Source organism: Rattus rattus, chromosome 5 (assembly GCF_011064425.1).
Source record: "Rattus rattus isolate New Zealand chromosome 5, Rrattus_CSIRO_v1, whole genome shotgun sequence".
Taxonomy (NCBI): Eukaryota; Metazoa; Chordata; class Mammalia; order Rodentia; family Muridae; genus Rattus; species Rattus rattus.
Window position 1 is genome coordinate 153,037,023 of NC_046158.1, and position 10,274 is coordinate 153,047,296.

Here is a 10,274-nt window from a genome sequence, read left to right on the forward strand (position 1 = left end):
GTGACACATGAGGACACTGACTGACCTGCGAGGTTGACCCGCTCAGAGCCACAGGACAAGTATGCAGGGAACTTTGTGTTGGAGGCAGACGTTGGGGCTGGGGCCCAGCACATTCTCCGTGCCTCACTGCAGTTCCCTGCCTTATCTTGTCTTTGTGATCATCCTCTCAGGCTCCAGGGTAGCCACGTGCTTCCAGGCCAGAGAACAGCTGTCAAAGGCCCCTGACAGGCTGCCGCTTAGCCCAAGCCTGCCCTCGTCGTCCATCTTCCTGGCATACTCGCTTTTGTGCTGCTGTGATAGAACGCTCCGAGAAAAGCAACTTGAGTTTCATTATGGCTCAGTTTAAGATACAGAGGATCTTGGGGAGTGGGGAGCCAAGGCAGCAAAACCTCGGAGCAACTGGTCACCTTGCGAGCGCAGTTAGGCAGAAGGAAGGAGTGGATGCTTTTGTTCAGTCACCTTCCTCCTTTGTATGAAGGTCAAGACTTTGTCCAGGGAATGGTACTGTCCCCTAACCAGGATAATCCCTTCCAGGAAGCTCAGACTTCCTTACCAGGCTGCTCGTCTCCTGTCAGGTTGATAATGTTACATCACCGCTGGCTTCTGGAGGCAGCTCGCACAGGAGGCCCCAGGAAGTGGAGGAGAGGGTCCAGAGTGGAGTGCACATACAGATCACTTCTGCACAGCCTCGGTGAGCTTGCCTTTCCCAGAATTCTTCATTCGTCTCTGTGCTCTGTACCATGGAGGCGGCTTCAAGGATAAAAGACAGTGCAATGTGTTCAGCCTCTGTCGCACCATTGTGGATGTCTCCACAGGTCCAGAAGACCCCACCATCACTTGCAAGGTGGTCTCCTGAACTGTGTAACACTGCTGGACTGGGCTGATACTCTGTGGTATCTGGGGCAGAAGGGACGGTCCCAAAGCACTGGGCATCTAGGCAGAATAGTGTCGACCATCACTAACCTGGTCCTTGTTTGTTGACTCAGTGGAGATGGGTTGGGCCCCCACTCTGCCAGTGTCTGAGCTCTGTAATGGAGCTACAGCAAAGCAAATGTGACCCAGGCTCCCCGTTCAGGTGTGTGACGTCACTCTGTGTCAACACTAAGCAAATGCAGGCCATGTATGTTGCATCACTAAACTTTTGCAGATGCCGTGTGATACATTAATGTCATCCCAAGGTTAGAGGTGAGGGGACAGAGCAGTCAAGAGACCCTCATCCCGGGGTTGGGGATTTAGCTCAGTGGTAGAGTGCTTGCCTAGAAAGCGCAAGGCCCTGGGTTCGGTCCCCAGCTCCGAAAAAAAGAAAAAAAAAAAAAAAGAGAGAGAGAGGCCCTCATCCCACCCCAGTGTGGAGCCTGCTCCAGAGCCCAGGACTTAGTTCTTAGCTGCCATGTTCCTGCCTTCCACTCCTCAGGATTACCTGTGCTGTTCCAAGCCAAGATGAGTGGGGCTGTCCCAGGTCAGGCTGGGCATAAATGTAGTTCCTCAGCTATTGGGCCTTGGTTTGGTGTGGTTTTCCTGGCATTCTCTATGCCAAGTCTTCCTACCGAGAGCTGATTCATACAACAATCACTTCTGGGCTGGGGGAGGTAGCTCATTGTGCTTGCTAGTCTGCACGAAGCCCTGGGTTTTACCAGGGATAGCACCACAGAAAACCAAGTGTCATGCCACAGCCTTGTAATCCCAGAACTCAGAAGGCACAGGCAAGATGATCAAAAGTTCAAAGCCATCCTTGTCTATGTAAGGAGCTCAAGACCAGCCTGGACCTCTTGAGATTCCGTCTCAACAACAAACTCTAGGGAACAGAGAAAAAAGCAAGCCCAGGTCTAGCTCAGTCTGCTGGAGACACTGGACGGTCACTGGCAGCGACATGAACTATGACAGGCAGAGGCACATAGAGGGCATCAAGGGAACTTATAATCCATTTATTATATTACATCCACTACAGAGAAATTCCAGTTCCAGGCCAGCCTGTTCTGCACAGAGTGGTGGGCCAGCCAAGGCTATCTAGTGAGACCCTGTCTCACATATATTTGTGTGCGAATGAACAAATAATTATTATTACTATATAATACAATATAGCAGTGGTTAAACAGATGTGTGGTCTCCTGAGCCTACAAACTTCACTAACTGTTGAGGATGCCATAGGCAAGAGATGGAAAAAGAGGCAAATCTTGCCTCTGTCACTTGTCTTCTTGCCATCGGGAGAAGCGTTTGCCTCTGTGTCACCGCCTTCAGGAATTGCCATCACATGCAAAAACTGTCCAATCTCAGTCCATTTTCTGATCCTGAGGTCTGTTCCTCCACAAGCCCACCTTCCTCCAGTGCTGAAAGATGCAGGAGAGACCAAAAGCAGTCTCCATTTCACACCCCGGGGAGTCGACCTTAGGGGCTCATTATCCCAAGCGGGAGGGCAGTTTGGGGCTATAAATAGGTCTTTAACAACAGGTTTAACTCAACCCTAGTGGCCTGGAGAGAAATAGTGACTGGCAACAGTGCGCCTGCCTGGCCTCAGCTCCTTAGTGTCTCGGGCAATGGACGGGGCACTGAAGTGATAGTAAGGAGATAACCAGGACTCCACGGGGTGAACTCCCGAGGGCACGACTCTGGTCAGTCTCCTCAGGTGTCACAGCCATGTTAGGAGTATCTAGGGACCCACCTGTGATTGCAGCACACAGCGCATTTGCAGCCCCCGGTGAGGGCTCAGTAAGCACCTGTTGTGACAGCGCAGGTATCTCCTGCAGAAGATCCGGCCTGGAGTCCGCTAGACCAGATGTTGGGTGCCGTTTCCTGGGAGACATGAACCAACATCTGCTCACCCCAGATATGGACAGCAAACCAAAGGAGCAGCTCTCCTCCAGTCTATCTTGGTGAACCAAGTTCACCGAGTTCCCTGGGGTTGCTATGGGTAACTCCAAGGCATTGCATCTCAAAAGCCCACCCCAATGGATGATTCACAAATGCTGTGCCTTCAGGGCTCCCTCCGGCCTAGCTTGCAGGCAGCTCGGCTGAAGAGACTCCCCTCCCCCAGCAGGCATGTAGGATTTGTATAACCTTGGTAGGGGGGTCTCAAGAGTCTTTCCACTTTGAGCTTCCTGGATCTTATGAGTTTTGTTTCCTGAGCCTCGGAGGTTCCATTTGCTAATGCCTCGATGGCTTGCATCCAAAACAAGACATGTCTTTAGCAGTAGGGTCTCACACCACACTCTGCCGTGGACTAATAGCAGTAGTCTGTTCCTTAAGATTTCCATTGCTGTGATGGAATAGAACACCATATCCAAAAAACAATTTGGAGGTTTATTTGGTTCACACTTCCACATCGATGTTCATCATCAAAGAAAGTCAGGGCAGAGGTTGGCGAGGTGGCTCAGCAGTGAAGAGCACTGGCGGCTCTTCCAGGGGTCCTGAGTTCAAATCCCAGCAACCACGAGGTGGCTGGTGACCATCTATAAGGGGATCCGGGATGTGTGGGTGTACAGGTGCCAGAGTACTCATAAATAAATAAGTAAACAAACAAACAAACAAACTCAAGCAGGGCATAAACTTGGAAGCGGGAGCTGATGCAGAGGCCATGGAGAAGTGCAGTTTACTGGCTTGGCCATGGAGACATTTTCTTGCTCTAGCTTGCTCAGACGGCTTTCTGAGAGAACCTAGGACCACCAGCCCAGGGATGGCACCATATGCAATGATTTGGGCTCTTACCCAATCAATCACTGATTAAGAAAAATCAGGGCTTTTGTAGAGTCCAATGTCATGGAGACATTTTCTTTTTCTTTTTCTTTTTTTCTTTCTTTTTTTTCGGAGCTGGGGACCAAACCCAGGGCCTTGCGCTTGCTAGGCAAGCGCTCTACCACTGAGCTAAATCCCCAACCCCCATGGAGACATTTTCTTAATTGAGGTTCCCTCCTCTCAGATGACTTTCACTTGTATTGACAAAAAAACCTATCCAGTACACGACAACAGTTTTTACTGTTTTGGAGGCCTCAGAGGACTCCATGTCCATGTATAGAGGTAGTCCACCCCTGGCATGGGGGTTTCCACTCAACAGTATATGGCTTCTGGGGTGTCTTTCCCAAGCCATAAGCTGCTGCAGTCACTCTTCCTTCCTGTTGGTTTTGTTCTTTCAGACATTCTCCCAGATCTGTAAGACGCTCAGGGTTAGCACTGTGTACTGAACTCTTTCTGTAGAGGGTGGGCAGGGGCTCTGAAGGCTCTACCAACTGTTCCAGGAAAATGATAATTCATCTTTGGCAGCTAATGGAATATTAAAAAAGAAACACTAGCAAGGCCCAATGCAGCAAGAAAAACCTATCGTTTGTATCAATTATTTCTTTAAAAAAAAAAAGGGGGTTGGGGATTTAGCTCAGTGGTAGAGCGCTTGCCTAGAAAGCGCAAGGCCCTGGGTTCGGTCCCCAGCTCCGGAAAAAAAAGAAAAAAGAAAAAAAAAAACCTGTGTATGGGGCTGGAGAGTTGCCTCAGTGGTTAAAAGCACTATTCTTCCAGAGGTCCTGAGTTCAAATCCCAGCAACCACGTGGTGGCTGACAACCATCTGTAATGAGATCTGATGCCCTCTTCTGGTGTCTGGAGACAGCTACAGTAACTTATAATAAATACATAAATCTTTTTAAAAATATGTTTATGCATATAGGTGCATATATGTCTGTGCTGTGTCCCAAGAGGCCAGAAGAGGGCATCAGATCTCCTGGAACTGCATAAGTCAGTGAGCTGCAGTGTGCTTGGTGGGAATTGAACCTGGGTCCTCTGGAAGAGCAGTCAGTGTTCTCATCTACTGCAGGGCTGTCCCTCCAGCCCTTTAATCAATCATTTCATCAAAAAGGCAGTGCTAGTAGCTGCAGGGAGAATGTCACTACCTGTCCATCTCTCTGCAATCTGATGTCATTCTCCCCAAACCATCCCCATTTTCATCCTGATGCATGGTTGTGGGGCTACAGCTCATCTCCATACCCACTGGGCTTGCTGGGGGCTGTCTGGCATTGCTCAGCCTAGAACAGGACCAAGAGGCAGCAAGCACTGGGCTTGGTAGTGTGTAGTTTTAATCCCAGCACTGGGGAGGGAGGCAGGTGGTCTCTCAGTTCCGGGCCAGCAAGGGCATACAGTGAGACCCTGTCTTTAAAATCAGCAATGGGTGCTGGAGGGATGGCTCAGTAGTTAAGAGTGCTGACTGCTCTTCCAGAGGTCCTGAGTTCAATTCCCAGCAACCACATGGTGGCTCACAACCATCTGTAATGAGATCTCTGCCTTCTTCTGGTGTGCCTGAAGACAGCTATAATGTACTCATACATATAAAATAAATAAATCTTTAAAAAATCAAATCAAATCAAATCAAATCAGCCATACCTACCTGCAGAAAGGGCCAAGACTGAACAGACAATCTCCATTCCTGATACGCTTTCTCCCATGGGACAAGTGCACACAGCATACCTAAGAGAAGTAAGCAACCAGTTCTAGAAGCCTAGTGATTTTCTCCTGTAGTGTGCGAGCATCCGCTCCCTCTTTGGTAAACTGTTGCTCAGGCATTAAAGCTTTCAACAAACTCACAAACACAGCATTTCACTTCCTTTTTCTTTTGGGGGGTTGGGGGTGGAGTGGGGCAGGAATCTAGCCTCACTCCAACGCTCGCTGCCTATGTGCTTTTGACTTACCACATAGGCCCTGGTCTGCTTTGCCACTCTCTCGCCACCTCCTGACTGCTTTAGCACTTTATGAATCGATTTACAGGTTGGTCTGAATCATTCAGCTCCGCTAGAGCCCCGCCTACCTTGTAAAGGTCATGTCTACCCTGGGCTTGTCAAAGCCACTAAAGTTGCACAGCACAGTCCCTTTTGGATGAACTTGTCAGCTGTGAACACAGCTTTACCAGGCTGAGCAAACTACACATCAAATACCAATGGCTCCGTGTCTCGTGTTCTTAGCAGTGTCTGTCCTTCCTGCTATCTACCAATCCCTGACGGCTGGTTTTCCTTGAGTTTCCTCAGGTAATGCGCTCTGTCTAGAAGAGGAGGTAGGTGCTTATTTTTCCATCCCTATAACAATCATAGGAATCCCACCTGCCCCGAGTCCTACAGCCTCCGGAGCTAGGCCCATCCATCTCATTTTAAAAGCTTCCCCAATTCATAGAGCTCAGAGGGAGAAGACTTCTGATTCTCAGTTTTCTACACCAGGTATTAGTCAGGTCAGTTAAATGCTGGGTCACAGGTTGCTCAGCACAAGGCTAACGGTTGGCCCCAAGACACCACAATCAATCCCACCTCTCTCTCCATCTCTGTTCTCTGAATTTTTCTGTTTTTTTGTTTTGTTTTTTTGTTTGTTTTGTTTTGTCTTTCTAGTTTTGAGTCCCAAGAAGGGCTAATTTGTGCCCTCCGGTCAGTCCCGGCCCTTAAAGGAAATGATTGCTAACATCTGTGCCTCATCTCTCACCATGTCTCCGGTCAAATCAGAGGCTAATGTCGTCAGCTCATCGTGACGTTGCACTGTCGTATTGCTGTTTCGAGGAGACACCACGACCAAGGCAACTATTACAAGAGAAAGCATTGTGGGGAGGAGCACAGCTCTGGCAGTGTACCTGAGAGAGCTGCATCCTTATCCACAGGCAGAGAGGCAGGCAGGCAGGCAGGCAGACAGACAGACAGACACTGGCCCGGCTTGGACTTTTGAAACCTCAAAGCCTACCCCTACACACTTCCTCCAACAAGGCCACACTTTCCAATCCCTCTAATTCTCAAACAGTTCCATGCTCTAGTGACTTAAGCATTCAAACATTGGAGGCCATGGGGACCATTCTCATTCAACCAGCACAGCTCACACCCCACCACTCTTCTGTGACCCTGGAGAAGTCTCTCTTCATCCTCAGGTTTCTTCTCTCTGTGTGGAAGACAACCTTTTGCTATGAACTGGGCATAAGGTCTCTCTCTCCTCCCCAAATGGTCTGTATGGAAGGCTTGGTCCTCAGCTGATGATCGATTGAGAAGTGACTGGACTGTGATGTGCTAAATTCACCACTGAATTCATAGCACAGTTGCCACTAGGTGGTACCTTCTTGAAAGGTCACTGCCTTTGAAGATATAGTACTACTTTGTCCCTGTCCCACCCCCTCCCCTCTACCCACCATGATTGGTTCTTTACATTTGTCCCAGGCCCAAAGCAGACATCCGACTGGACAGAAACCTCTGACATGATCCAAACGCAATCATCCTCTCCTTCTGTTGTTACTGAAAGGGTTCAGATTTGGGGGGTGTGCTGGCTAGTTTTATATCGACCTGATAAAAACTAGTCAGAGAGGAGGGAGCCTCAATTGCAAAGATGCTTCCATATGACTGGGCTGTTGGTAAGTAAGCCAGTTTAGTGATCCAGGTAGGAGGGTCTGGCCCCATTGTGGGTGATGACACCCTGAACTGGTGGTCCTGGGTTATATAAGAAAGCAGGCTGAGCAAGCCAGGAGGAGCAAGCCAGTAAGCAGCACCCCTCCATGGCCTCTGTATCAGCTCCTGCACTCAAGTTCCCGCCTTGGTTGAGTCCTGTCTTCATTTCCTTTGAGGAGGAACCTGATATGGAAGATAAACAAAATAAACTCTCTCCTTCTCAAGTTGCTTTTGGTCATAATATTTAATCACAGCAAAAAGATATACCCAAACAGGGTTCAAAGGCCATATTGAAGTTGATTTTTCTTTGTAAAATAAACTTACTCGACGAATATTAATGAATAGACAGACAGACAGCAACATGGCAGGGCACTGAGGGGACAGCAATCTCAAACCTTTTGGTTACCTCAAATATTTTGCCAGTAACCACAACAATAATTAAAAACAAACAAACAAAAACAAAAACAAAAATCCCCCAATATCTTAGATATATTTCTATTGCTGTGAAGAGACCCCATGACCAAGGCGATTTATAAAAGAAAAAAATTATTCAGGCTCATGGTTCCAGAGGGTTGAGTCCATGTTCATCATGGCCAGGAGCCTGGCAGCAGGCAGGAAGGCATGAAGTTAGCCCAGTAGCTAAGAACGTACGTACATCCTCATCTACAAGTCAAAGGCGGAAAGAGTTAACTAGGAATGGGGTGAGCTTTTGAAACCTCAAAGCCCACCTCCCAATGACACACCTCTTCCAACAAGGCCATAATCCCTAGCCCTTCCCAAACAGTCCTACCATTTGGAACAAAGCACTCAAATGTAAGGGGAGGGTGTTCTCATTTAACCCCTCCTCCTGTGCTTTAAGAGGTGCTGGGCATGGCGATATGTGTAGATAATTCTGATGCTCAGAAGGCAGGAGTTCCAGGCCGGTGTGGATTACACAGTGAGACTGTTAAATGACACACTGACACGCCCATAGTGCCTGGTAGAGTTCCTCCTCTTCCTTCTTGGATTCTGGTTTTCTCAACTGTCCACTTTAACATCCTTGGGTGAAAGCAGCTGTCTTCACTGCTTTCAGAATTTTTTCCAACAACACGCTCTGCTGAGACCCCTGGACTGGTGGTCAGGAAAGCAGGGTTTGACCTCAGCTTAGTGGCACATGCCTTGTAATTCAGGCCGTTGCCAGGAGAGGCAGGAGTATTAGGAGGTTGGGTCAGCCTTGGCTAAGCAGCAAGTTCAAGGCCAACCTAGGTCTCATTAGTGTGTGTGTGCAAGCTCCTTTTTAATTGGCTTAATCTCTGTTCTTGAAGTTGTACATGCATGTACGTCTGTGTTGAGGTATGCAAAGGGACTGCAGCTGTCCAGGAAGGGCTAGAAGAGGATCCTCCTAGAGCTGAGTTACTGGTAGCTGTGACCACCAGAAGTGCCTATGCCATTAATCACTGAGCCCCCTCTCCTGCAGACCTAGTTTCCCAAACCCAACACAACAGAGGTGGGAAGCAGAGGGTGAACCAAGGAAACCAGCCACCAAGAGAACCTGAGCCATCTTTGCCTGTCTTGGCCCTGCTCTTTTCTGCTCCATGATCAGGCTGCTAACACCCACACCAGGATATTCTGGAATCCTGTCATCAGGTTAGGGTTGGAATTGGGTAGCCTGACGTAGGTGACCTGGACAGAGACAGAAGGCACCTATAGAAGTGTTAAAACCGGCCTGCCATGAAGCCAGCCTGAACACAGGTCTCAGGGATTGTTCTAGAGGCCTGGTAATGCTGGGTGGGAAGGAGGGTCAGACAGACAGAACACAGACCTCCTGGCCTATTTCTACCAAAGAGGAAACACGAGGAAGGGAGGACTTTTTGTGACAAGAGCGTAGGAGCCCTCGTGTCCAGGTGCTGGCAATTAACTCAAAGCAGCTGTCCTTTTCACTACATTGCTTTTTCTTCTCTCCTCCTCCTCTTTTTTTTTTTTTTTTTTTTTTTTTTTTTAAAGACACGGTTTCTTTATGTAGCCTTGGCTGTCCTGGAACTAGCTCTGTAGACCAGGCTGGCCTTGAACTCACAGAGATCCATCTGTTTCTGCCTCTCAGTTCTGGGTTTAAAGGTGTGTGCCACCATTCCCTGGCTCTTTTTCCTTTCTTTTTGTTTTGTTTTGTTTTGTTTTGAGATAGGGTCCCAGAGCAGGTTGGCCTCTAAGTCACAAAATCTGCCTGCCTCTGCTTCCCAAGTGCTAGGACTTAAACAGCATGCACCACCACTGCCCGGCTTTAAGCATTTATTTATTGTTATGTCTGTGAGGGCACACATGCGACAAAAAGCGTGTGGAGGTGGGAGGACAGCCTGGAAGAGACTGTTCTCTCCTTTTACCATGCGGATTCTGGGAAAAACTCACTACGTAGCCCCAGCTGGTCTATGTGAACTCAAATGAGGTTAGCCTGCCTCTCCCGAGTGCTGGATTAAAAGTCTAAGCCACCACACTGGGCCCAAGAACTGCAGGCTTCTAAAAATACCTAATACTGCGCACGTGTGTATGCTAAGAATCGAACCCAGGGCCTCATGTTTGCCACTGAGCTAATTCCCCAACTTCTAAACACACCTACACTATCTACAATGACCAGAGGACAGCTGGGTGTCTGAACCAAACAGTCCTAATAATGTTAAAAAATACAGCTCGAAGTGCACCATGGTCCAAGCATTAAATCTTCTCCAAAACTCCCTGACCTCCCTATCTGCCAAGTCGCCTTAGCTGTGACTCCGGATCAGCCTTTCCTGTCCTCAAATCTGTTTTCCCATCTGTATACGCTCCCTCCCCACGGTACAGCAAACCTAACCCCGGAGGACCCGATCCGGATCGAGAGGAGCTTTAAGCTATAGGTGAAAAGCCAGGAAAAACACTAACGTCTC

At 48.6% G+C, this 10,274-nt stretch overlaps 1 protein-coding gene across 1 annotated transcript in view; it reads right to left on the reverse strand.

Moving 5' to 3' along the window:
• Mmp9 (matrix metallopeptidase 9) overlaps window positions 1-10,274 on the reverse strand; it is a 43,924-nt gene that overhangs the window by 32,578 nt on the left and 1,072 nt on the right. The gene's annotated exons all lie outside the window — the stretch shown is intronic.